This window comes from Bos grunniens, chromosome 13 (genome assembly GCF_055505025.1).
Source record: "Bos grunniens cultivar Pamir isolate PY7600 chromosome 13, Bosgru_T2T1.0, whole genome shotgun sequence".
Lineage (NCBI taxonomy): Eukaryota > Metazoa > Chordata > Mammalia > Artiodactyla > Bovidae > Bos > Bos grunniens.
In genome coordinates this window covers 79,345,802-79,373,651 of record NC_141177.1, presented here as the reverse complement: position 1 = coordinate 79,373,651, position 27,850 = coordinate 79,345,802, and the positions used below count along the sequence as shown (strand labels likewise).

The 27,850-nt window shown below is 42.2% G+C and overlaps 2 long non-coding RNA genes across 4 annotated transcripts in view; both read right to left on the bottom strand.

Annotated features, from left to right (window-relative positions):
* LOC147361281 (uncharacterized) overlaps positions 1–27,850 on the bottom strand; it is a 264,942-nt gene that overhangs the window by 109,199 nt on the left and 127,893 nt on the right. The window lies entirely within an intron of this gene.
* Positions 5,957–7,198, bottom strand: LOC147361282 (uncharacterized). Of its 2 annotated transcripts, none has more exons than XR_015140062.1 (2): positions 6,852–7,198; positions 5,957–6,197 (listed from the first exon to the last, which is right to left on the bottom strand). It is a non-coding gene; the product is annotated as an uncharacterized LOC147361282 (long non-coding RNA). The 2 variants fall into 2 exon arrangements; XR_015140063.1 differs by lacking the exon at positions 6,852–7,198 and adding an exon at positions 6,533–6,830.

The window sequence follows — 27,850 nt, the reverse complement described above, 5'->3', positions numbered from 1 at the left end:
TAAAATCACATCCTGGAGTCCTATAATACTGGGATGGAAATTTTGGACCTAAGCTCATTTTCTGAGCCCTAAACTCTAAACCTTTAAATCACCTGGGAAGCTTATTAGTAATATACAGAGGCCTTGCCCTTCTTTGAATTCAGCTTTCAGGAGGTGGGGCTTTGGTCACCAGAGCATAAAGAACTCTCCAGGTGATTCCGCACAACAAAGTTGGAGATCCAGCAACCAAGCAACCAAAAACCAAGATAAGATTGTGCCCTGTGTAATAAAGGGATGAAAACATTTTAGGGAACGATCCAGCAAATAGGACAGAGTACACAGGTGGAGAAAAAGTTGTTTAAGAATGCTAAAAATGCAAGGGCTTCTTTTGGATGCCTTTATAGACTCAGAGCCAACATGTCTCTATCTAATCCCAATTCAATTCACCCATTTAAAATCCAGCTCAGTCTACTGGTTTTACCTCTAAACTTTCAGTTTACTATGAATTTACTCAGAAATTGATTTGGAAAAAGAGGTATGTTTGATATTTAATATATGTTTACATTTGACTTTTTAAGTCATAGATGAACGTACTTCATATATGTGTACTTCCACAAAAGTACAAGATGTTTTTATTGTTTCCAAAGCATGACTCAGATAAAATCAGGAGGCTGAATCCACTAACAGATCCAGAAAAAAATCTATTTCTTTTCAGGCACTATTAGCCGAAAACTTTAAGGGAGTTAGGAAATGAAAGAAAATAGTTTCTCATACAAATTGTTTCTTTGATTTCTGTAATGCATCCATTGGCTATTAAGTGAATTTTCAAGTCAGCTAAGTAAGCAGTCATTTAAAATATACACATAGGCTCACACCTCTTAATTCGAATTCAGCTTACCAGCCTCTACTATATTTAGCTTTGTTTTTCTTTAAGTAGTCTGTCCTGTTGGTGTATGGATTTGTTTCACCAGAGATGTTGTCAGGGTAACCTAAGAGGAGATTAAGAAATCAGAGATGCCTGTCACCAGTTACTGACATTTTAGGCCTTGGTAATCTTTTCTAGGGCAGTGAAAAGCAGGCAGCAGAGGCAAGACCCACATAGAAACCCCCAAGTGTAGCTGTAGTGTTAGCAAAACAATCAGCTGGAAACAGAATTCTCTCCTCTCTGCCAGGGCACAACCAGTGTGCTAAAGATAATATACCATTTGCTCAAAAGAATACAGCATTAATATTGAAATGTAAAAATGCCTCCAAAAGCGAGTTTACTGTACCAGATCAAGAAAACCACAGGCATGCTTCCAGGAGATTCTATCCGTAAGGTCATCCTGAGTTTGGGAAAGCTCAACCCAAGCTCACAATGAACTAGCCTGTGGCAACCAGTTCAGGCCTGGCCCGTCTTGCAGGTATAGGGCCACCTGCCTGCCATAAAGGTCAACCTGATCCAGTCTGTGTTCATCCTGTTTGCAGTGGAATGTGATTTTGTTGTTGGTGGTTAGTCTCTTAAGTCATGTCTGACTCTTTGTGACCCCATGGACTGTAGCCCACAAGGCTCCTCTGTCCATGGGATTTCCCAGGCAAGAATACTGGAGTGGGTTGCCATTTCCTTCTCCAGGAGATCTTTCTGACCCAGAGTTCAAACCCATGTCTCCTGCATTGCAGACGGATTCTTTACCACTGAGCTACCAGGGAACCCCTGGAATGTGTTTTTACCATGTGGAAATCAGCATTTGTGACTACTCCTCAGATCCTACATTCAAGCATCGGTGTGTGTGGCTCCTAAGACACAGGAATTGCCATTTTTTCTGAATTACTGGTCTTGGTCCAAGATATTTGTACAGTCTGTTTGGCAAACTGTTACTATATTTGAATAACTAACTAGGACAAATTATGGGTCTTACTAAGTTCTAGACTGATACTCTGTTAGACTTCGTTTTTATTTTATTAGCTCATTTTTGGCTTCCAAAACATTGGTTCTTTGTTATCATCTGTACGTCTGTCACCCCAAAATACATATGTGGGTATCCCAACTCCCAATGCAGTAGTAGTTGGAGGTGGAGCTCTTGGGAGGCAATTAGGTCAGGAAGGTGGAGTCCCCATAAATGGGATTAGACCCTTATAAACGAGACCTCAGAGCTAGCTCACTCTTTTTCTGCCATGTGAGGGCACAGCAGTGAGAAGGCCACAGTCTCCTACCCAGAAGGCAGCCTCCAGAACCCAGCTGTATGGTCAACCCTGACTGCATGCTTCCAGCCCTCAGAACTTCAAGAAGTAAACTCCTTTTGTTACAAGCCACACAGCCTACAGTACTGTCAACTACAAGTTGGTACTTGCCGTGGGCATTTGCCATCCACTTCTACAAGGATTAAATCATGTGCTGCTGCAGCTGCTGACCTTCAACACCCCCTGAAAGAGTGCAGGGTGGAGAGCAGAAATGAGGCACTCTGTGCTCTGGGGAAAACTGGCTTAACAGGTCTTCAGATAGTTGGATATTTTCAGGAGCCAATTTTATGAGCCCAATTCTTGTATCTGCCATATCTATAAAAGCACTAAAATCCTTCATGGTGACTAATGCTGCTCCTTGTGACTAGGAGAAACCTTCGTTAAAAAATATGTGCTTGACTGCATGTACTCCCCCTTCACCAAAATCACATATATACTGACCTGCTTCCCTACCTCTTTGGAGCAGTTTCTCAGAGCTATCTGAGTGTTATCTCCTGGGCCGCACTCCTCATTTTGCCCCAAATAAAACTTAACTCACAACTCTAACACAGTGTGATGTTTTCAAGTTGACAGTACTTTGTTATCATTACAGCCTGAGTTAAGTCGTTCTCCTTGGACACAGTTATTAACAACAGTCTTAAGAATGTGTAGTTTCGATCTTGTAAGAGTTCTTTCCTTCTCCTTTATTCCTGTCCCAGCTATTCTCCATTTTCCCATTCCTGATGGCTGGGTGGTACTTTCACCCTTTTACTGTAAAATGACCCTCATTTTCTCCTAACCCCAAATTTGTAATGAAGACAAAAGTACAAATGTCACAAAAAATATGACAAAGAACAATTGGTTCTTTAGATATTCACGTGAATGCTGGCTTTAACTAAAACACATAAACCAAATAATCTTTAGAATGGCTAGATATCAAAATGATGGAAAAGTTTATCCACCCCCAAAATAACAACCAACTGATTTAAGAAAACAGAAAGCAAATATCCTATTACTCTAGGATAGTTACTTTCTTATTGCCAGATTCTCCCAATATTTGGGACACATTTATATTAAAAAACAAAACATATTCAATGCATATCTAAAGTTCAAACTTAACTTGATGTCCAGCATTCTTATTTGTTAAATTTGGCAGCCCTATATTACGAGGATGTACTCAGTAATAATAAACATTTTCAAATTTTACTTTGTCATCACTTACAAGAAAATATCAATGGGCTTTATCTTTTCCATTTTCTTTAGCAAATATGATGTGTATAGGATGCCTGTATTGCTCCCTCCTGGATTCCTTAAAATGCTCCACCCTCAAAGTCCAACAACTCCTAATGTGGAAAACCTTTATATCAGGTCTTTTCCAATTTTATTTCAGATTCAAAATATCATTCCAGTGTTTTCTTTTGCTCTACACCAAAACTCTATGACTCTCAGAGTGAGACTTTCAGAAGGGGAAAACAGGCTTGTGCTAAATGCAGAAAAGAATTGCTGAAAACCCTGGGATCCCAGCCCTGCAGAAATGGGACATCTTCCTTGACCTGACCACCTACAGAGAGGCTCTAGGGATAGCAGAATAGAAGGGCAATGGCAGCGATTGATCGAATGGCCTTTAGCAGTTTGCTTCTCTCTCTTTCATCTGCTTCTTCATTCATAAAAAAGTTAAGATAGAGACATAGAAGGATACATATAAGACTTCCACAAGGCAACAAATAGAAGGCGATTGTCAGAGAATAAAATTTTGAATGATATCCAATTACTGTCCTGGCCACGACAAGTCAAGTAGTCATTGTCTCAGCAAGAAGGCAGAACCCCCAGCAAGAGAAAAGACAGCTCTGCACCACAGCTTAGGTTTGTGTTTCAAAATAGACAGACTGGGGAATGCTGGTAAATGTCCAGCTGCAGTCAGTTCTTTAAGGGGTGTGGGGGGGGGGGGAGACCTATTCATAGCCCCTAATGATTTTTGCAGTGAAAGTACTCCCCATAGTTCCTGGTTTCCATCCGCCAGTGTGACCTCGCTGAGGAGACAGTGAAGAAGAGATGCACAGACTAGGAGAGCATCATGCCCAAAGCCGCGATTCCCTGTTTAGCGTCAGGAGAAAGAAGGGACTTGAGGCGGTTTCTTGCCGCTGAGGAAAAAAACCTAAGTGAGTACAAACGTTTCTCAGGCTCAGGGGCAGATGGCGGAGCGATTCAGAGGGGATCAGATGAGAGGCAGCCCAGCTCATGTGCCCCTCGGTCTGGCTGTGGCGAGACTACAGGCCCCGAGGCAGGAAGAGGGACTCAAATACTCCTCTTTGAACTTCTGGGAGGCCTTCCTCAGATTAGAGAGCCTGCGAGTGTGTGGGAGTGTGTGGCACTGTTAGGCAGGGATGGGGCGAGGGCAAGACTTCTGGCTCCTCAAGCACTTCCTGTAGCAGGAAGAAGATCCAGAGCTTTAAGGCTCTGGTGAGAAACACAGTGCCTACCCTGCCTGGATGCTGCTGCAAAACCCCAGAGAACCCCTTGTGGGGCTGGAAGGGCCTGGGTAGTTCTATCTATCTATCTGTCTTATTTGTTAATATTCTGGCCACACTGTGTGACTTGTGGGATCTTATTTCCCCTACCGACCCTCAAACCCAGGTCCTCTGCTGTGAGAGCCCAGAGTCCTAACCAATGGGCTGTCAGGGAATTCAGCTGGCTAGTTCTCTTTAATTCTCTCTTTGAAATCATGGAAGTTTGAAGCCTAAAAACTGCATTTTGCAGTCTGCATGGCCTGCAGAGTTCCAGCTTCTGTGTCACCCATGAGAAGGTTCTGGGAGATGTCTGACAGGTGGAAGAAAGGGTCCAGCAGCAGAGGCAGGATGCAGGCCGAAGGCAACAGCTGGTGGGCCTGCATCTTCTCAGGAGGGGCAGGAGGTGGAGGCAAGAGATCACTCCCTTCTGGTCTGCAGGCAGCTCTCGCCTGCGCCTGCATCTCAGAGCCAGCCCTCTGCCAGCCCCTTGGCCTCATTCTCCATGTGTTCCCCAAACTCCCCCCAGACCTGGCCTTGGCCAAATGGGAAAGCCCTAGTGTGGGTGATTCCTGGTCACTGAGCTGCAGCACAGGTTTTTTCCAGAGTTTAATAGGCACCGTGCCCATGTTGAGAATCACCCTCCATTCCTCTAAAACCATCATTCAATCCTTTAAGTTATTTGATGTTTACTAATTAAGGCAGTAGGCTTACCCTGCGAAACCAGTGCTCCGAGTTTCCACAGTCTAATGGGGGAAGAGATACAATGAACACATGTACACCCATGGCTGATTCATGTCAATGTATGGCAAAAACCACTACAATATTGTAAAGCAATTAGCCTCCAATTAAAATAAATAAATTAATTTTAAAAATAAAATAAAGAGTCATTGCTGTTTTTCAGTCGCTCAGTCGTATCCAACTCTTTACAACCCCATGCACTGCAGCACACCAGGCCTCCCTGTCCCTCACTATCTCCTAGAGTTTGCTCAAACTCATGTCCATTGAATCAGTGATGCCATCCAACTATCTCATCCTCTGTCACCCTCCTCTCCTTTTGCCTTCAATCTTTCCAGCATCAGCATCTTTATTTTCTGTGAGACTTCCATGAACAGTATAAAAAGGCAAAAAATAAAGAGTTAAGAGTTATTCTATTGTTGGGAGGGGATATATGTATACCTATGGCTGATTCATGGTGAGGTTTGACAGAAAACAACAAAATTCTGTAAAGCAATTATCCTTCAATTAAAAAATACATTTACAAAATGAGCTATTGTTCACACAGGTGTATTGAAAACAGAGTAAAGGCTCTCAACGTGTCTCAAGGGGTCATAAATGGCATCCACGGGAGTATGATTTCCAGGAAAAGGCAAGAGGCATTAGAGCAGTAAGGCCAGTCAGCAGAATCCAGGGCAGAGGAGGGGGATCCCCCGAAGAGGGCACATCTCAGGAAAGGGGTCTGGGTCAGGAACGTGGAGCTTTGACTGAAGAACAATGGACCCCACATGAAGAGCCCTGGAGGGAGAGAAGAGACCAGAGGTGCCACTCAGTCTGCTCCCAGCCCACCAGCCACGACAACCACCCGGGGAAGAGGAGCTGGGAGACGGAATATGGGCACCAAGCTGATGGGAGAGAAGTGGAGTGTGGTGAGGAGCTGAAAGTCTGTTGAAACTCGGGACCACTGGCTTCCCAAAATAAGCCCACTGCCTTAACTAGGAAGGGTTTCCCAGGTGGTGCTAATGGTAAAGAACCCACCTGCCAATGCAGGAGGCATAAGAGACTTGGTTCCATCCCTGGGTTGGGAAGATCTCCCTGGAGGAGAGCATGACAGCCCACTCCAGGATTCTTACCTGGAGAATCCCATGGACAGAGGAGTCTAGCAAGCTACAGTCCATAGGGTCACACAACTGAAGCAACTTAGCAGAGCACATACTTTATTAATAAACATCACAGGTAGAGGGTGCAGAAAGTACCAGCAGGTAGCCTGCAGGTGGACACACAGTTAGGCAGAGCTACTGGACAGTCAGGCCTCTGCCTGCTTACTACTGAAAATAAGTTCCCCCTGGAGCATGCCAGCACCCAAAAGAGCTACAGTTCTGCTCCCAGCCCAGTGTGTGCTTTTTCTCCCCACACCAGTTCTCCAACCCCCGTGGATGTCCAGCAACTCACTTCTGACACTATCCACCCAGACACAATATCAGCTCCCAAAGGCGAAGGCTTGGTCCCACAAGACTGGGCCCCCTTCAGCTGCAAAGGCCAACAGCAAGTTCCCGTGCTTCCGAGGGACTGCCTACACACAGGATGCTACAATGACCTCCCTCCTCAGGTTCAACTAATTTGCTCACGGAACTCAGAGAGGCATTTTATTTACTACATTGTTAGAAAAGGAACTCAGGAACAGCGGGGTGGAAGAGAAGACCAGGTAGAGGAAGGTGTGACGGGACCGATCTTGGCCCACAGCGAATGAAGCGGGGCCTGGCTTCCCAGGCAGAGATGGAGGCCGGGTCACAGAGCTGAGAGCGTTGAGTCCCAGCTGCTGGACCAGTGGTCAGGGACAAGGCCCTGGCCCTTGCGCTTTGCAGGGAAGAATTCCCAGAAAGACAGAAAGCAGTGAAACAAGTAAAGTCTGCAGTAGAAGGAAAAGAGTACAGTACCTGCGGACAGACAATGGGTGGGCTCACACACAGAAAGAGCCACACCCTCGCGGCAGTTTAAATGGGGCATTTAAAAACGAGGTCTTTCTCCCATTTCATTTAGTTTATGTTTCCCAATTTCCCCATCTCTTTTTCTATGATATTCTTTCTCAAGCCTTCATCAAGCATAGTAGAAAATTTTTTGTAACACACACATATGTAAATAGTATGTATAATATTATATATATTTTAGAAAGCTTGTGAATTTTTGCCTAGCTAAAAAATTTATGACATTTTGATTCCACTTGTTTGACTTAGTATGAATAGAATGATGGATCTCTAATTTATATTCACTCAAAATTTTAATACAGTTTCATGTACTTTGGCATCTAGTATTTCACTGCTATGCCAAACACTTTGACTGTGTAGTTCACAACAAATTATGGAAAATTCTTAAAGAGATGGGAATACCAGACCACTTGACCTGTCTCCTGAGAAATCCATATGCAGGTCAAGAAGCAACAGTTAGAACTGGACATGGAACAACAGACTGGTTCCAAATCAGGAAAGGAGTATGTCAAGGCTGTATATTGTCACCCTGCTTATTTAACTTATATGCAGAGTACATCATAAGAAACACCATGCTGGATGAAGCACAAGCTGGAATCAAGATTGCTGGGAGAAATATCAATAACCTGAGATATGCAGATGATACCACCCTTATGGCAGAAAGTGAAGAGGAATTGAAGAATCTCTTGATAAAAGTGAAAAAGAAGTGAAAAACCTGGCTTAAAACTCAATATTCAGAAAACTACGATCATGGCATCTGGTCCCATCACTTCATGGCAAATAGATTGGGAAACAGTGGAAACAGTGACAAAATTTATTTTCTTGGGCTCCAAAATCACTGTAGATGGTGACGGCAGCCATGAAATTAAAAGACGCTTGCTCCTTGGAAGAAAAGCTATGACCAACCTAGACAGCACATTAAAAAGCAGAGACATTACTTTGCCAAGAAAGGTCCAACTAATCAAAGCTCTGATTTTTCCAGTGGTCATGTATGTATGTGAGAGTTGGACCATAAAGAAAGCTGAGCACTGAAGAAATGATGCTTTTGAACTGTGGTGTTGGAGAAGACTCTTGAGAGTCCCTTGGACAGCAAGGAGATCCAACCAGTGCATCCTAAAGGAAATCAGTCCTGAATATTCATTGGAAGGACTGATGCTGAAGCTGAAACTCCAATCCTTTGGCCACCTGAAGTGAAGAATTAACTTCTTGGAAAAGACCCTGATGCTGGGAAGGTTTGAAAGTAGTAGGAGGAGAAGTGACAGAGGATTAGATAATTGGATGGCATCACCAACTCAATGGACATGAGTTTGAGCGAGCTTCAGGAGTTGGTTGTGGACAGGGAAGCCTGAAGTACTGCAGTCCATAGGGTCACAAAGAGTTAGACATGATTGAGCAACTGAACTGAACTGTACTGTAGCCTGCCAGGCTCCTCTGTCCATGGAATTCTCCAGGTCAGAATACTGGAATGGGTAGCCATTCCCTTCTCCAGAGATCTTCCCAACCCAGGGATCAAACCCAGGTCTCCTGCATTGAAAGTGGATTCTTTACCATCTGAACCATCAGGCACTTACAATGGTCAAACTGAGAGAATGAGGAGGTCTGTTCATGGAGAGGCTGCTGGACCTGACCCATGGGGAGGCCTGGGTAGGAGCTCAGAGACCTCCACAATCTTCTCCACCCCCTAAGCCCAGAGCCCAGGATACCCTGGGGACCGTTCCAAGGCCAACCACAAAAAGTAAAGAAGTGGGTGTGACCCAATTCTTAGAAATTCCCACCTCTTCCCCAAAATAGCTAAAATACTCTTCCAATTCATTAGTCTATGAAATTACTACCCCTATAAAAACTGACTTTCCTGATGGCTCAGTGTAAAGACTTTGCCTGTAATGCAGGAGATACAAGAAATATAGGCTTGATCCCTGGGTTGGGAAGATCACCTGAAGGAGGAAATGTAAACTCACTCCAGTATTCTTGCCTGGAGAATTCCATGTGCAGAGAAGCCTAGCAGGCAGGCTATAGTCCATATGGTTGCAAGGAGTCAGACATGACTCCACTAACATCATAGCCTATAGAGACTGACCACCCTGTATCCTGGTGCTCCTCTCACCTTCTGAGATGGTCCACACTGTGTTTGTGGGGTATATTTCCACCTGAATAAACCTTTCCCTTTACTATGGCTTTTTGAATTCTTTCCTATAAAGTCAAGAACTCACACTTGGCAGCTGTCCCAGGGACTCAGACAAGACATGGGATGTGACGGTCCTCTCTCACCACACTCTATGTCTTGCAACAACAAGAGCACACTAGAAAGACGAGGGGCAAGGGGCCTCCGCTCTACCGCCAGAGTGATGGGAAGCTCCAGCCAACACTCTGAAAAGTGCAAGGTGATCTTGGGAATTAGGCTTAAATCTTTGACATGCAACTAAATACAGCTCAGGGGGTAAAGATCTAATCTGCCAATAGAGAAGACATGGGCAGGAGACTCAGGTTTGATCCCTGGGTCAGAAATATCCCCTGGAAGAGGAAATGGCAAAAGGGGTTGCAAGAGTCAGACACGACTTAGCAACTAAACAACAATAACAAATATGACATGGTTTTTCGTCTTCTCAGGAGATTCTGTTATATGTGGGGCTGGATGAATGAGAAAGTCTATCCCAGCTGATCTGAAAGCCCTCCTTACCAATAACACCTCCCTCTGCCTCTTCCCAGAGAGCCAGGATTTCTTTCCCTAGGTTGCTCCTTTATATCAACACATTGTCCCATGCAGGTCCTCCTTTAAAGAGCTAACATTTTTCTTAACTAGAGGCTTCTGCATATATATATATATATATATATATATTTTCTCTCTACAGGAAGAAAAAAATGAAATGACTTATGAGCCAATATTTCTAAAAGTCTTCCCTAAGTAATCAGAAGTTATTTTGGAACATTTTCTGCAAACTGTGCTCATGTATTTTGGCCCAGTGTTCACAGCAGGCTGCACCCTGCAGCACCCAATGGATCACTGAGCTCTCCAGCAGTTCTCCCGTGGGGCACCTGGACACGGACTCTCCTTGGTGCTGTCCACCTAGAAGTGAGGCCAAAGGCAGGGGGCGCAGGGAGCAGAAGCTCCTGTTTCACCCTTGGGCATTTTCGGGGCTGTGGGTCAGTGTAAGAGACTGGAGAATGTGATGGACAATAGAAGAAATGACAACAGAAGTAAAAAGAGAGACAGAGAGGGTCTAGGAATTGTCCAGAGGGTGCAGGAGTGGGAAATGTAAAAAAATAATGATGATAGAAACCAAAAGTGTCAGAGGCTCATATGAATGGATAGCCATCTTAATGACTGAGAATAAGTCTTGAATTTGTTATTCTTTAAACTTTTTATTTTGTATTGGGGTATAGCCAATTAACCATGTCGTGATAGTTTCGGGTGAATAGCAAAGGGACTCAGCCATACATATACATGTATCCATTCTCTCCGAAACTCTCCTTCCATCCAGGCTGCCATATAACATTGCACAGAGTTCCCTGTGCTGCACAGTAGTCAGACAGAGAAGGAGAAATATTGTATGACATACTTTATATGTGGAATTTAAAAAGAAAGGATGCCAATGAAATTACTTACAAAGGAGAAAGAGACAGAGAATGAACTAAGGCTGCCTGCACACACTGCTATTTTTAAAATGGATGATCAATAGGCCTTGAATTTATTTTTAAAATTCAAAAGCAGACATTTCAAGTTTCAGGAGAATTCTGCTTTAAGATATTAATCCTGTAAGAATTATTTCTATTGTGGCCTGAAAGTAACAACTTCTAAAGTGAGTAAAAACCACCCCTGGCTGAGCAGTGACTAAAAGAAGAAAAAAAAGTCTATCACTTCTAGAGCACATGGGAAAGAGGGAAAAAAAAAAAAAAAAAAAAAAAACCTGAGGAAACTGCCACTGAATTTCATTCTGGACAGAATTACTTCTGCATCCACCCTGGCCTTTTAGGTATTATGGCTAGTTGAGCCACAGAACAGGGACCACCAGCTCTCTTTGGTATAACCGCATACTGAACGAATTAACTCAGAGTCGACAAAGGAAACCTAAAAGCTATCAGCCTGATTACTCAACAAAATTCCAAAGGAGTAGTTTTTCTTCATCTATTTCTGGTAATATACAGAGCAAGTTAAGGCCATCTGCTCATGTTTCTCTAATATAATTGACTTTTACAGAGAGTGCAAAAGGCAGTTATCTCCTCAAAAAGTAATCTCAAATCTGAAGCTAATTCATTAGTTACCCAGATGTTAGAAAAGGAATGGTGTAATTCTTGTTTAAGCTGTAGGCCATACTGAAAGCAATGAACAGCATAATTTAAAAATGTTGTGAAAATAATTAGTACAACTTTAAATGCAAATGGTAATTTTATAGAATCATTTTAGGTAGTTGAGAAATCATTATTTTTCTAGAATCACATAAAGCTTTCTCAAATTTTCTATGCAAATATTTGTCTACAAATTTCTAAAGAAAATAAATGTTTTACATCCCCACTTTAAAAAAATCCAACAGATATTTCTTAAATCTTAATATTTTGACCAAAAAATACATTCAAGTCCCAAAGAATGGAAAATAGCATGCCTTGGTTTGAGGAATGCTAGCATTCTTTCCATGCCAGCCTCACTTGGGCCAAGTAAGTGAAATTACTTCAATAAAGCCCATCTTTTTTCAAAGGCTTAATACATCCCCATTACCTCCTGGAACTGCTGAAAACTACAATGATTCACTTGGGTACAATTACAAGCATTACTTTTCCGAGAGTGTTATATAAATACCACTTGGAAGAAAGTTAAAAGGGTAACTCAGTAATTGAGAAACATTTCAAAGATTTTATTTTCACCGTTTGTGATTACTTGGTTATTGAATTATAGGTTAAAAAAAGTACATGCTTCTTTCTTTAAAAGTTTTATTGAAATGTAGTTGATTTACAATGTTGTGTTAGTTTCAGGTGTACTTCAAAGTGACATCGTTTTATATCAGTTCAGTCATTCAGTCGTGTCCTACCCTTTGTGACCCCATCAATCGCGGCATGCCAGGCCTCCCTGTCCATCACCATCTCCCGGAGTTCACTCAAACTCATGTCCATCGAGTCGGTGATGCCATCCAGCCATCTCATCCTCTGTCGTCTGCCAGGCTCCAGCCCCGATGGATCCAGGGAATTCGAAGCGGGGATGTTGTCGATGAGGATCAGGAAACAATTGCTTAATTAAACGTTAATTAAGGATATAAAGAGTGGATTAAGCTTTCTTATAACTTAACTTATCCTTAAGTTAATTAAGGATATAATGATAGCTCAGTGAGAAAATTCAGTGGAGAAAAGAGGCTGAATAACTTGGTTTACATGGAAAGCGAATAAAATTCCAAGGCTAGGAATTTACGTCACCTAGGTAGGCCGCAGGCATCCTCCCGTTCTCCTGAAGGAGAGGAGACACTAAGGCCTCCCGGGTCAGATCTTAGAAGCCCAGGCATAATTAGTAGGCTTGACGAGTCTCCACGCTCCAATTCAGCCAGAACGTGAGAGAAAGAATGACATGGGGAGACCAAGTTTTGGTGAACAAGGCCTGCACTTTATTTTCCAAAGTAGTTTTTATACCTTAAGTTATGCATAGAGGATAATGGGGGAAGGGGTAGAGTCATGCAGTAAGCCAGGCTTTCTTCCTGCAAACTTGTCATATGCAAAAGTTTAGGTGATTTGCATCATCTTCTGGCCCGGAGGCCTCTTAACATTTTAAGACCCTTTCTTCAGAAAACTTATTTTTCTCTAAAGGTGATTAGTCAGGCGCCACCCTCCAAAAGTATTAGATAAAGTTGCATTCCTATAGGGCAAAGGTGTGGTGGGCTATAACAAGAAAGAGAATTAACTCAAGGGTCCAAGGTTACAAACATTAAAGCTACTACTTACACCAATTATATTAATCAATACACTGCCAGGGACACAGTAGGTAAGGGATATGGAAGCTTAGCAGCAAACATTGGCCCAACAAGTGAAAAACCCTTCACCAATACAATTTCTAATCAATCTTTTAACTGCTCAAAGGAATCTGTATTCAGACAGTTTAGAACATCTCATGCCTCTCACAGTTGTGAACTAAAACATTCTTGTCACGCCCAGGAACTTTATTAACTGGAGCTGTAATTTAACTCTTTTTCAGAAAGAGGTGGTGGGGGACAGCCCCCCGTAAAGTCAGAGGTGTAGGTGAGAGCACAAAGCAGTAAAGTAGGCAGACTCTGGTTTTGGGGGTAGATGTTCAAGAATTTCCAGGGGGACTCCTGAGGCTTGATCCCGCCTTTGCGTATGCCGAACCTCCTTCCTCATGACCTTTGCCACGGGTGGAGTTCCTCATGCTGGCTCCCAGCAGTCATCCCCTTTTCCTCCTCCCCCCAATCCCTCCCAGCATCAGAGTCTTTTCCAATGAGTCAACTCTTTGCATGAGGTGGCCAAAGTACTAGAGTTTCAGCTTTAGCATCATTCCTTCCAAAAAAACACCCAGGGCTGATCTCCTTTAGATTGGACTGGTTGGATCTCCTTGTATAATAGTTACATATATATATATATACACACACACATATATATATGTATATATGTATGTATATATATATATATATGTATATACACATACATACATACGTACACACACACACATGTCTGCTTTCAGTCACTCAGGTGTGTCTGACTCTTTGCGACCCCATAGACTGTAGCCTGCCAGAGTCCTCTGACCATGGGGTTTTCCAGGCAAGAATACTGGAGTGGGTTGCCATTTCCTCTTGGGGGACCCAGGGATCTTCCCAATCCAGGGATTGAACTCATGTCTCTGCCATCTCCTGCATTAGCAAGTGGATTCTTTACCACTGAGCCACCTGGAAAGACTATATATATATATATATATATATGAAGAGAGAGAGAAAGAGTCTTTTCCATTATAGGTTATCATAAGATAACCCTATAATTATACAGTAGGTCTTTGCTGAAAAACTACTGTCTTGCTATAGCAAGTCAAACAAAAACACTTACATGTAATTGCACACATACACACAGAGAGACAACCATATAGTTATTGTAAGATATTAGCTATATTCCCTGTGTTCTACAGTGTATCCTTGTAGCTTATTTTATACCTAGTAATTTGTACTTCTTAATCCCCTGGCCCACATACAACCAATATCTGTAAGAGAAAGGTAAGTGAGACCCACGTGATTACTCTGCTGGCCGGGTCTGATCCCGTGTGAGAAGGTATGAGATGTTTTGTCAGCAGCAGGGTTTTAGGAAGGCAGTTAGCGGGTTCCCTTTTCCCCCAGAGCAAGGCTGTCTCCTGAACTGCCTGTGTCACTGTGCGCCAGTGATAATCATCCTGACTCATGAAAAGCTACTCTTAGAAGCAAACCAGGACCACACAAGTCAGGCTGAGGGTCCAGAAGTCAATTATTGGCTGGGAAAAGCCAGATTTTGAGAAATAAAAGAAACTGGTTCTGGATTTTTCTACTTTTCAATGTTGCCAGACCCTACCGTTGGAGGAAAAATCTCACAGATATTTCAGCTTACTCTCTGGAGTTCTTTAAACAGATCTCCACCCTTTTCTCTTTTATTCTAATGTGTTTTGTGGCAGGGCAACATTCCAGCGGTGCCCGTTTAAACATAAAAACAAAGCCACAAAAATGCACCGCCTCCATGTGAACTCCAGAACATAAAAGTGCTTCTCAGTTTACCTTCAGACCTTTGCTATCTGGTCTCACATGTGTCTGTGGGGTTCCAGGCTGTGTCAGGTACTGGAGCTCTCTCCTCCGGGGCTGGGCATCTCCCATTGCCTTCCCTCTCTCTAGTCATGGGTTTTGGTTGATTACAGTGGGAGCTCAGCTGAGTTAGAAGCATCCTACTGGATTCTCTAGAAATAAATCCAAGGAACATTCTAGAGTAGTAGTTCTCAAATTAAGGTACATCCAATTTCCCTGGAGGGCTTTTTTAAAATTTTGTTTATTGACTGTATAGTTGCTATACAATCCTAGATAAATTATTGGTGAACAAAATAATGATTCACAATTTTAAAAGTTTATACTCCACCTTTAGGGACTCCCAGGTGGTAAAAGAATCCACTTGCCAATGCGGGACACAAAGGTTCAATTTCTGGGTCAGGAAGATCCCCTGGAAGAGGAAATGACAACCCACTCCAGTATTCTTGTCTGGAAAATCCCATGAATAGAAGATCCTGGTGGGCCACAGCCCATGGGGTCACAAAAGAGTTGAATATGACTGAGTAAGTGAGAACATACACACACTCCATTTATAGTTATTATAAAATACTGGCTATGTTCCCCATGTTGTACAATATATCCTTGTAGCTTATTTTATACCTAATAGTTGGTACCTCTTAATCCCCTACACCTATTTTGCCCACCACTCCTCCCCACTCTCCCCACTGTAGCCACTAGCTTGTCCTCTATGTCTGTGTCTGCTTCTTTTTGCTGTATTCACTAGTTTGTTATATTTTTTACATTCCTCGTAGTAGTGATACCATAGTAGTTGGAGGGCTTGTTTACATACAGATGCCCAGGTACCACTCTCAGAGATTCTGGTTGGTGGAGGGTGGGGGGTGTAGGGAAAAATGAGAAGCTGCACTTCTGCAGGTGTTGTCTTTGCTGCTGTTCGGAGACACACACTTTTAAGTAGCACTTGTCTAGAACTGTTCACAGACACAAAAGTAGGCAGTTAGAGAACTCATTGGTTCCCGTATCCATTTCTCCAGCATTAGTCACTACAGCCATACCCCCAGGCCCTCTGCCGGATTCCAGGATGCACAAGTGAATAGACAGGCACCTAAGTCTAATAATACATAGTTGGCCACATAAATAATGCGTAGGAAAGAATGGGGTGGACACAAGGCTCAAGGCTACCTGGATGTGGGGGTGGGGCAGGGAGCTGTTTTGAAAAGTTTGAGAAGATGACCTTCGGACTGCCTCTAGAAAGGGGATCCAGAATCACCAGCAGAGCATCACCAGGAATAGAGGCTTACGGCCGGCTGTGGTAGAGAGTACTGTATGCAGATCTATAAGGACCTACAGCCTGAGAAAGAGGGAGGGAAGGATGTAGAAGAGACAGGAGACTTGAACCTGAAAAGCAACAATGGACTAGAGGATAGGAAGGCTATGAGACACGATCACAGGAATTATGACTGCCTTGAACAAGGAGAGTGAAGGAAGGGAGAAAAGCAGTGCTAAAAACCAAGAATAGCTGGGGGAATGGAAGGGGTTCATTTCTGGACAACTCAAATTCGAGGTATGGAGAGCACAGAGGTAGCGCTCTGTTGGGTATCTGAACACATAAGACCTGGAGTCTGGGAGGCAGATATGGCTAGCAGTCCTCAACTTTGGCCTATTAGCAGTTGAATTCTTAGAAGCAAATGAGATGCCTGTTTGTCCTTCAATGTCTACTGAGGACCTGCTGCCTCGGGTGCATTTAGGGAGTATGTTAGTCTTGTGTGCTAACACGTTGTCACAAATCGGGAGTCTTAAACAACACACGTTTATTATCTCCTAGGTCTCTTAGTCAGAAGTCTGGGTTGGTTGGGCTGGTTTCTCTGCTCCAAATTTCACAAGGCGGAAACCAGGGTGTCAGCAGGGTTGTGCTCCTTCTGGAGCTTCTGGAGATGAGTCTGCTTCCAGGCTCTTTCAGGTTATTGGCAGAATCGACTTCCTTGTGGCTGTAGGACTGAAGTCCCCAGTTCCCTAGTTTCCTTGTTGGCCATCAGACAAGCTTTGGTCTCCACCCAGAGGCAGCTTGCATTCTTCCTCCTGCTTTCTATCTGGCACCCTTCAGCAGCTGTAGGTGGAGTCATTCACCCTCTGCTGCATCAGATCTCTCTGCCCTCACCCTCTTCTGAGGTGTCTCTCTGAGAAATGTCTCTGCTTTTAAAGTAGTCATGTGAGTAGGCTGGGCCATAATTTTAATTAAATCTGCAAAGTTTCTTTTGCTGCATAAGGTAACGTTCACACAAGATCCACAGAGCAAGGTGCAGGCATCTTTGAAAGTCATTCTGCCCATCACAAGTAACTGGAAAATTGGTATTTAGGAAAAGAGACACAATCCTTGCCTTCATGGAGTTTACAGAGTAAGGGGACATTTAGGTCTAAATCAAATGATTCCCCTACAGAATTATATAACTATAAAATATGCTGAAATCTCTGAAGGAACACCAAAGTGTAACAGGTATGGTGAGAAAAATGCAGAATGACCTGGTCTGCAGAGAGAAGGAATGTTATGCCACAGGCATGAAACTGAGTTGAGAGCTGAATGATGGATAGGAGCTACTAAGATGAAGAGGGTTAAGGAACAGCATTTCAGAAGGAAGGAACAGTATACACAGATGCCTTGAGGAGGATGTGATATTAAGCCCTGAAAGAAGGCAGAAGGGTCTGGAGCAGAGGGAATGAGGGATGTGGGGTAGGAGAGGGAAGCTGGACATGGAGGAAAATAAGGCGGAGTTTTTGTTTCTCTCTTAAAGGCAACAGGAAAACACTGAAAGATTTTCCCTCAAGGAAATGCCACTTTCAGATTTTATTTTTTATGTGATTATTCCAACTGCAGTATGCAGAAGGTAAAGTAGGTGCCAAGAGAGCTAAAGCCTTAGGGACACAGTTCTGTGGTCTCAGAATGAGATGGCAGGAGCTGTAGACTGTGGCAAGACAATGCAAAGAGAAAAGTGAATGGGTTTGAAAGGTGTTTAGGAAGTCTATTAGTCAGAATTCCTTGGTTACATGTAACTTGAACTCTCACATGAGTAAAGAAAGAGAGGTAAGAAGGATACTATTAGCCTACATTCCCCAAATTCGGGAAAACCAGGGATGACACTGACTTAAGCAGGGACACAAATGTCCACGGCCTTTGTGCTGTCACTCATTACAGTGGGCGCCTTGCCTGACAATGCAACAGACTAACCGAAAGCGAGGACTGAGGCGGGGGTAAGGGAACATCCTGCAATCCGTCCAAGCTTCCAATTTTTACAATGAGAGGAGAAAGAATCTTCTCTTACTTGTTTATTTTATTGAAGTATAATTGCTTTACAAGGCTGGGTCAGTTTCTGCTGCACAACACTGAATAAGCTATATGTATACATACACCCCCTCCTTCCAGAGCCTCCCTGCCAATCCCATCCCACCCCTCTAGGTCATCACAGAGCACGGAGCTGAGCTCCCTGCGCTATACAGTAGCTTCCCACTAGCTGTCTATTTTCACACACAATAGTGTATAGATGTCAGTGCTCCTCTCTCAGTTCATCCCATCCTGACTACCCTCCTTCTAAATTCAACTGCATTAAAAAAAATTCCCTATTTAAACTTCAATCAGTTGGCTATCCCTGGAAAAAACACTATGGTTAGGGGTAAGGTCCAATTGGGAAGCACTGCTATTTTCTAGGCATATTTCCCAGCAAAGAAGGCATACTGTTCTGATAAAACAGAATAAGTGCCCAGTGCAAAAAAGCAAAGTTGGTGTATGTAGGACATGGTATGTTATAGAGAAAGGGCTGTCCAACAATAATTCCCATGTTAATGGCTAGACCATCTAGATTAGCGATGGCCAGACTACGGCAGGAAATCCTAAGTCCTGGGCTATTGTTTGTTTTCATAAATAAAGTTTTATTGGCACATAGCCATGCCCATCTGTTATGCATTGTCTATGTTGCTTTCATACTTGAAAGGCAGAGTTGAGTAGTCATGACACAAACTGTGTGGTCCACATAACTTAAAATGCTTATTATCTGGTCCTTTAGAGCAAGTTTGCCAACTCCCGATCTAAACAGATAGATCTTTCAAGAGAAGCAATGCATCTTTCAAGAGAAGCATTGCGTTAAGAAGGAAGAACACACATTTGGTTTTGGACATGATGAATTTAGGTGCTTTTCAGATATCTAAATTGGAACAACACATATGTGTTTGGAGATTTGTAATTTCTGTTCCTCGCATTTTTAAATGGCTCAGTGAAGAATTTATTAATTTCCCATATTAATTGGAATAGTCATTGTTTTGTAGCCATAGTAACTAGTTACCATTACATCCAGTTTTAAATTGGCTTAATCAATCAATGATAACATGCTCAGAGAACAGGTTTTTGAAAGTGGGCCAGTGAGCAACAGGGCCCCTCTTCTGAAAGACAGTCAATTGGCAAGAGCTTCAGTCCAGGGAGCATACTGAGAAGTCAACTGATTCACAGAGTATAACCCAAGCAACAATACTTCTCCAGCTGACGTCGGCCCATTCTCTGAACTGAATATCTGCTAAAAATCCAAGGTAAAATTAGTAGTCTGCTTTGTGTGAAGAGACTGTCTAAAAAAAATTGATTAAGAACTGATTAAGAACATTGTGGTAGTTTCAGGTGGACAGCACAGGGACTCAGCCATATATATACATGTATCTATTCTTCCTGAAACTCCCCTCCCATCCAGGCTGCCACATAACATTGAGCAGAGTTCCTTGTGCTATACAGTAGATTCTTGTTGGTTACCCATTTTAAATATAGCGGTGTGTACATGTTGATTTCAGTTTTAAGAGCTAGGTGGATATGTGGCTATTTACTCCAAGTTCTGCATATTTAAACTTTTTACAATGAAATATTGGGAAAATAGGTTGGGAATAAAACATTTTGGGGACTGTGAAACATTTTCTCCCCCATGGTGTATACCAATTATTCATTCTTCCCTTCGAAAGTAACCCCATTTGTTATACTTTAAATTTTTATTTCATTTTTGCAATAAAGTTATTCATTCTTGTTTCAAAATAAAAAAATAAAAAAAAGAAAGTTAAAAAAAATATATAACTCTCCCTTATGAGTGATAAATTCAGCTTTGTGTTTCCATTAACAAATAGTGAATTATTCCTTCAACTGGGGCTCCTCTGGTGGTCAGATTGTAAGGAATCTGCCTGCACTGTGGGAGACCTGGGTTTGATTCCTGGGTCGGGAAGATACCTGGAGAAAGGAATGGCTACCCACTCCAGTGTTCTTGCCCGGAAAATTCCATAGACAGAGGAGCCTTGCAGGCTACAGTCCATGGGGTCTCAGAGTCAGACACAACTGTGAGACTAACACTTTTTCACTTTCTTCCTTCAACTGAGCCTCAGATTTAAAAAAGAAAGAAAGTAAGTAAATGTCTAAATCGCATAGGTAGTTGTGACCATGGGAGAGGCAGCAACTGGTTTAGGGAAGGTACACTAGATGAGAAGACAACAGTGGTGAGGATGAAGCTATACGAACTCCAGCATTTGATGACTACATAGAAGAGAAGACTGCAAAGGAGAAAATGATAGATGAACCACGGAGATGGGAAGATGCCCAAGACAATATGTTCCCACAGAGGCTGTGGCCAGAAACTCTCTAAAGAATTAAGAAACAGTCAAGAGAGGGAAATGCCACTGAGAACTTACCTAAGACATGAACTGAGATTTGTCTACTGGGGTTAGTAACAGGGACATCATTGTGACTTTGGTGAAATCTCCTTGTTTCTATCAAGAAGACTGAAATTAAGGTTGGATGTTGAGATGTGAGTAAAGATGAGAAGATGAGAACAAAATATATAAATAATTCTTTGGTAGATGGAGGGAAAATGGTCTGGCATCATTTTGCTTATAAAATAGGAAAGGCTCCATCATGTTAACATACTCATGTCAAAAATTCAGTAAAGACATTGAAGACATAAGGAAACACATAATCAATAATATGGTAAGTACTGAAATAGTGAGAGGGGAAATGACCAGGGTGACAGTGCAGGAATTAGATTTAGATAAGAACATGAGAACCTATAGCCAAACAAAACAGAACATAAAAAGATGGAAGTAAGAGTGGGTAGAGAGGGGCTTTCCAGGTGGCTCAGAAGTAAAGAATTCACCTGCAATGCAGGAGACACAGGTACAGTCACTGGGTTAGGAAGATCTCCTGAAGGACGAAATGGCAACCCACTCTAGTTTTCTTGCATAGAGAATCCCATGGACAGAGGATCCTGGGTACAGTCCGTGGAACTGCAAAAGAGTCAGATACAATTTACCAACTAAAGAGTGGGTAGAGATCTAGACTGGGTTACAGGATGCATAGCATAAGTTTGCAGGAGAAGCCATTTGATTACTTTTTTTGTCTCTTTGGAGGTGGAAAGCAAAGTTACCTTCTGAATGTGAAAAATAAAATGGAAAAAGTTGGTTGGATCTTAAGGAAATTTAGGACACTTATAGGAAGAAGATAGAATCAAGAATAGAATATTGATAAAAACCATATTTATCAATGGTGGATAAGTGAAATTGGACTAAGAATGACGGAATAAAAAAGAAAGAAGGGAAATCAAGACAGTGGTTTAATAGAAACCAAGAGAAAGAGAAGCTTTATGAAAAGAACTGACACTAATTTTAAATGACAAGTAAGATTAAAAACTGAAAAATGGCCAATTAGACTTAGAAACTAGGATGCCATTAGCTTTTTCATGGAAACTGGGGCCAGAAATCTGACTATAATAGGTTAAAGTTGAAATTTAACTTAATGGGAGATTTCTATTCAAACATGGTGGACTGAACATCACATGTTTATTTCTGCTTCTTTAATAAATTTATCTCTATATTGTATTTTATATAATGAGAGTAAATAAGTTAAAACTTATGTACTATAAGAGTAAAGAGATGATAGTTCTCAACAAATTTTTAGAAGATGAAAAGTTAGCAGAGATGAGAAAAGTAAATAGGAACTCTCTATAAATACCAAAGAGAAAAAATTCACTTCAGTGCTGTGGGTTGAATGTTGGTGGCCTCATAATATTCGTATGTTTAAACTCTAATGCCTGGTGTGATGATATTAAGAGGTGGAGGCCTTTGGAAGGTGATAGGTCAAGAGAGCAAAGCCTTCCTAAATAGGAGTCATGCTTTTATAAAAGAGACCCCAGAAAGCTTCCAAGCCACTTCTGCCATGTGAGGCCATAAGACAAGAAGTCTGTGATCTGGAAGGGGACCTTCACCCAACGATGACAGCACCATAATCTTAAACTTCCACTTTCTGTAACTGTGAGAAATTTCTATTATTTATAGGCCACCCAGTCTATGGTAGGAGAAGGCAATGGCAACCCACTCCAGTACTCTTGCCTAGAAAATCCCATGGGTGGACGAGCCTGGGAGGCTGCAGTCCATGGAGTCGCTAGGAGTCAGACATGACTGAGCGACTTCACTTTCACTTTTACACTTTCATGCATTGGAGAAGGAAATGGCAACCCACTCCAGTGTTCTTGCCTGGAGAATCCCAGGGATGGGGGAGCCTGGTGGGCTGCCATCTCTGGGGTCGCACAGAGTTGGACACGACTGAAGTGACTTAGCAGTAGCAGCAGTAGCAGCAGTCTACGGTATATTGTTATAGCAACTCAAATGGACTAAGACAAACAACCGTGAAAAGGATCATAAAATGCCATCAACCGGTCATGACATGGGCAAAGAGCCCTGTATGTCAAACAGCTAGATCATAATATTAACTGATGAGATCTCTGGGCCCTCTGAGTACTTATGGGCTCTAGAATGCTAGGGCTTAGACATACACAGTCTGTCTGCCCTCCGATGGAGAAGGATAAGAGGCTTTCAGAAACTTCCTGATGGGAGAGAATGACTGAGGGGAAACTAGGTCTTGTTCTTATGGGCAGGGCCATGCTCAGTAAATCTTTAACCCAATTTTCTGTTGAAATTCAGACTTAAATTGAAGAAAGTAGGGGAACATTGCTAGACCATTCAGGTATGACCTAAATCAAATCCCTTATGACCATACAGTGGAAGTGAGAAATAGATTCAAGGGATTAGATCTGAGAGACAAAGTGCCTGAAGAACTATGCATGGAGGTTCATGACATTGTACAGGAGGCAGTGATCAAGGCCATCGCCAAGAAAAAGAAATGCAAAAAGGCTAAATGGTTGTCTAAGGAGGCCGTACAAATAGCTATGAAAAGAAGAGAATCGAAAGGCAAAGGAGAAACAGAAAGATATACCCATTTGAATGCAGATTTTCAAAGAATAGCAAGGAGAGAAAAGAAACCCTTCCTCAGTAATCAGTGCAAAGAAATAGAGGAAAACAATAGAATAGGAAAGACTAGAGAGCTCTTCAAGAAAATTAGAGATACCAAGAGAACATTTCATATAAAGATGGCACAATAAAGGACACAAATGGTATGGACCTAACAGAAGCAGAAGATATAAAGAAGAGGTGACAAGAATACACAGAAGAACCGTACAAAAAAGATCTTCATGGCCCAGATAATCATGATGGTGTGATCACTCACCTAGAGTGAGAAATCCTGGAATGTGAAGTCAAGTAGGCCTTAAGAAGCATCATTATGAACGAAGCTGGTGGAGGTGATGGAATTCCAGTTGAGCTATTTCATCCTAAAAGATGATGTTGTGAAAGTGCTGCACTCAATATGCCAGCAAATTTGGAAAACTCAGCAATGGCCACAGGACTGGAAAAGGTCAATTTCCTTCCAATCCCAAAGAAAGGCAATGGCAAAGAATGTTTAGTCTACTAAACTGTAGACTACTAAACTACTAAATTGTACTCATCTCACATGCTAGTAAAGTAATGCTCAAAATTCTCCAAGCCAGCCTTTAGCAATATGTGAACCGTGAACTTCCAGATGTTCAAGCTGGTTTTAGAAAAGGCAGAGGAACCAGAGATCAAATTGTCAACATCTGTTGGATCATTGAAAAAGCAAGAGAGTTCCAGAAAAACATCTGTTTTTGCTTTATTGACTATGCCAAAGCCTTTGACTGTGTGGATCACAGCAAACTGTGGGAAATTCTTCAAGATGGAAATACCAGACCACCTGACTTGCCTCTTGAGAAATCTGTATGCAGGTCAAGAAGCTACAGTTAGAACTGGACATGGAACAACAGACTGATTCCAAATCTGGAAAGGGGTACGTCAAGGCTGTATATTGTCACCCTGCTTATTTAACTTATATGCAGAGTACAACATGAGAAATGCTGGGCTGGATGAAGCACAAACTGGAATCAAGATTGCCGGGAGAAATATCAATAACTTCAGGTATGCAGATGAGACCACCCTTATGGCAGAAAGTGAAGAAGAACTAAAGAGACTCTTGATGAAAGTGGAGAGTGAAAAAGTTGGCTTAAAGCTCAACATTCAGAAAACTAAGATCATGGCATCTGGTCCCATCACTTCATGGAAAATAGATGGGGAAACAGTGGAAACAGTGATAGACTATTTTGGGGGGCTCCAAAATCACTGCAGATGGTGACTGCAGCCATGAAATTAAAAGACTTTTGTTCCTTGGAAGAAAAGTTTTGACTAACCTCGATAGCATATTAAAAAACAGAGTCATTACTCTGCCAACGAAGGTCCATCTAGTCAAAGTTATGGTTTTTCCAGTCATGTATGGATGTGAGAGTTGGACTATAAAGAAAGCTGAGCACCAAAGAATTGATGCTTTTGAATTATGGTGTTGGAGAAGACTTTTGAGAGTTCCTTGGACTGCAAAAAGATCCAACCAGTCCATCCTAAAGGAAATCAGACCTGAATATTCATTGGAAGGACTGATGCTAAAGGTGAAACTCCAACACTTTGGCCCCCTGATGTGAAGAACTGACTCAGTTGAAAAGACTCTGATGATGGGCAAGGTTGAAAGCAGGAGGAGAAGGGGATAACAGAGGATGAGATGATTGGATGGCATCACCGACTTGATGGACATGGGTTTGGGTGGACTCCAGCAGTTGGTGATGGACAGGGAGGTTCATGGGGTCACAAAGAGTTGGATACGACTGAGTGACTGAACTGAACTCCGACATACACACATCTTAGAGTTTAAAGGATTCTGTTCCATAAAATGTCAGATACACTACATTTGATCTTCCTCATCACCCCAAATGGTCAGGCCCCAGCCCAATCACTGACCAGTTGACACAAGTCTTTCCATTTCACAAAGCTTCCAAGGAGCTGATGGGTGACTCATTCTTAAATACAAATGAATAAGAAGAGACCACCAGTCATGTGAAAAAATCTCCTAACACAACAGAGAGAGACCAATACTAATGAGGAAAGATCAACCAATTCCATGGAAACAATACTAGATTTCATAGTTTCAGAGAGATTTGGTCAAAAAACTCATGTAGGTTTTCCATAAGATCTTATGGAAACATTTGAAAAAACATTTTGGCCAATCCAATAGTTAGCTATAGATATAGATTATGTCTTAGAAATAAGAACAGGGACATGAAGGAAGGCTTAATGGAAGCACAGTTTTGGAGATTAATATCTGAAGAAACAGATGAAACTGAGAGTGGGAAATCAAGGATAAAGCAGCTTGAACAGCATTCAAAAGAATGGTATTTTCATCATTATCCATGGATACTATTCAACTTTTAAGTTTTGTGCATGCATTTAATAAGAAGAGTAAACACTAAAAATAAGGAAATTCTACACATGGCATGTGGACAAAGAATAGAAATACTCTTTTTAAGATTCTTTTCTCTAAAGAATAGAAAATAGGACAACAGTAGTAAGAAAGGTACAGGATCATAGATGATTTTTTATTTTATTATTTTAAATAGGAAATCTTTGAGTATAAATGTAGGTTAGGAAGAAGAATTAGAAGGAGAGAGAGGATCAAAACACAGCTAACAGAACAAGTTAAGGGACATGATGCAGAGAGATAGCAGGGCAAACCATGCAGGGTCAATACTGAGCTTGAGGACAAGTTCTTCTCTCCTCTGAACCGCAAGAGTGGAACACTGATGAAGATGTTCCTGATGGCTCTCATTTTCCCAGTAAAGGAGAAATAATGTCAGCATCATTGACGTCAGGAAGGGCAAGTAAGTAGGTGAGGATGAGAAGAGTTGTAGTGATTTGGAATATCCTTGTAAGTAACTGAGGAAGCAAGCAAGCCCAAATTGTGTAAAAGAACTTTCAAATCACATGAAGACTTGGGACTTCCTTGGTGGTTCAGTGGTTAAGAATTCACCTTCCAATTTGGGGGACGCAGGTTGGATCCGTGATCAGGGAATCCCACATGCTGCATGGCAACCAAGCCTGTGTACTACAACTAGAGAAGCCTGCAAGTCGCAATGAAGACCTAGCACAGCCCAAAAAATAATAATAAAAAATTTTTTTTAACTTCTAGCTAACTTTTTAAAAAATGAGGGCTCATTAGCAATTGGAGACCATAAGTTGTAATTACAGAGGCTCACAGATGAATGATTAGGGGTGGAGGTGGCATTTATCAACTAATTTCTAGGAAAGATAAATGGATGGCAGGATTGACACTGATTTGCAAGGTCATAAGAATGTTGTGCTTCGAGTCATGGGGTCGCAAAGAGTCAGACACGACTGAGTGACTGAACTGAACTGAACTGAAGAATGTTGAGGATACAAAACAATATGATGAAACCTAAGTATTTTGTTGTAGAGAGGTTGGGCTGCAGAAGGAAGTAGTGGACTGAGTGAAATAAAAGACATTGATAATCAGAGTGAGCGAGTGAGTGAAGTCGCTCAGTCGTGTCTGATTCTTTGCGACCCCATGGACTGTAGTCTAACCAGGTTCCTCCATCCATGGGATTTTCCAGGCAAGAATACTGGAGTGGGTTGCCATTTCCTTCTCCAGGAGATCTTCCTGACCCAGGGACTGAACCCAGGTCTCCCGCATTGAAGGCAGACCCTTTACCAGGGAAGATCTGAGCCACCAGGGAAGATCCCTGATAATCAGAAGTCTTAGACAACTTGCATATAGTGAACAGGGGAAGGAGAGGAATATAGGGATGATTGTGGTCAGGAGTTAGAATATTGGGGTTTAAAATTCTCGAACCTGTGCCGATGTCCTGAGTATGATCCTGTAGATGGTGGCTCAAGGGGTAGGACAGACATTGTTGAAGTATAAGAAGATGAGAATCTCTACACATGAATGACGAAAACAACCAGGACAGTGGATGACCACAGAGGGGAAGAAAGGCAGTATATCAGGCACAAAAAGAAAGATGGGGTTATTTAATTACATGGGCACACCACAGATGAAGGAGCCTCCCTAAAGGTAGAAGTATATGGAGCTGCTGCTGCTGCTGCTAAGTCGCTTCAGTCATGGCAGCCCACCAGGCTCCTCCGTCCCTGGGATTCTCCAGGCAAGAACACTGGAGTGGGTTGCCATTTCCTTCTCCAATGCAAGAAAGTAAAAAGTGAAAGTGAAGTCGTGTCCAACTCTTCGTGACCCCGTGGACTGCAGCCTATCAGACTCCTCCATCCGTGGGATTTTCCAGGCAAGAGTACTGGAGTGGGTTGCCATATGGGAGCTAAAGGTAAGCAAAGACATCAATGCCTTTCCAAACATCTCTAAATGTTCCCATCTCTTTATTCTGACCAATGTGGTTACTTGGCTGGACCAGCCAAAGAATGCAGTGTCACTAAAAAAGCAAGTTGGATGAGATTAAGAATTGCTGCAAAAGGAAAACCATCA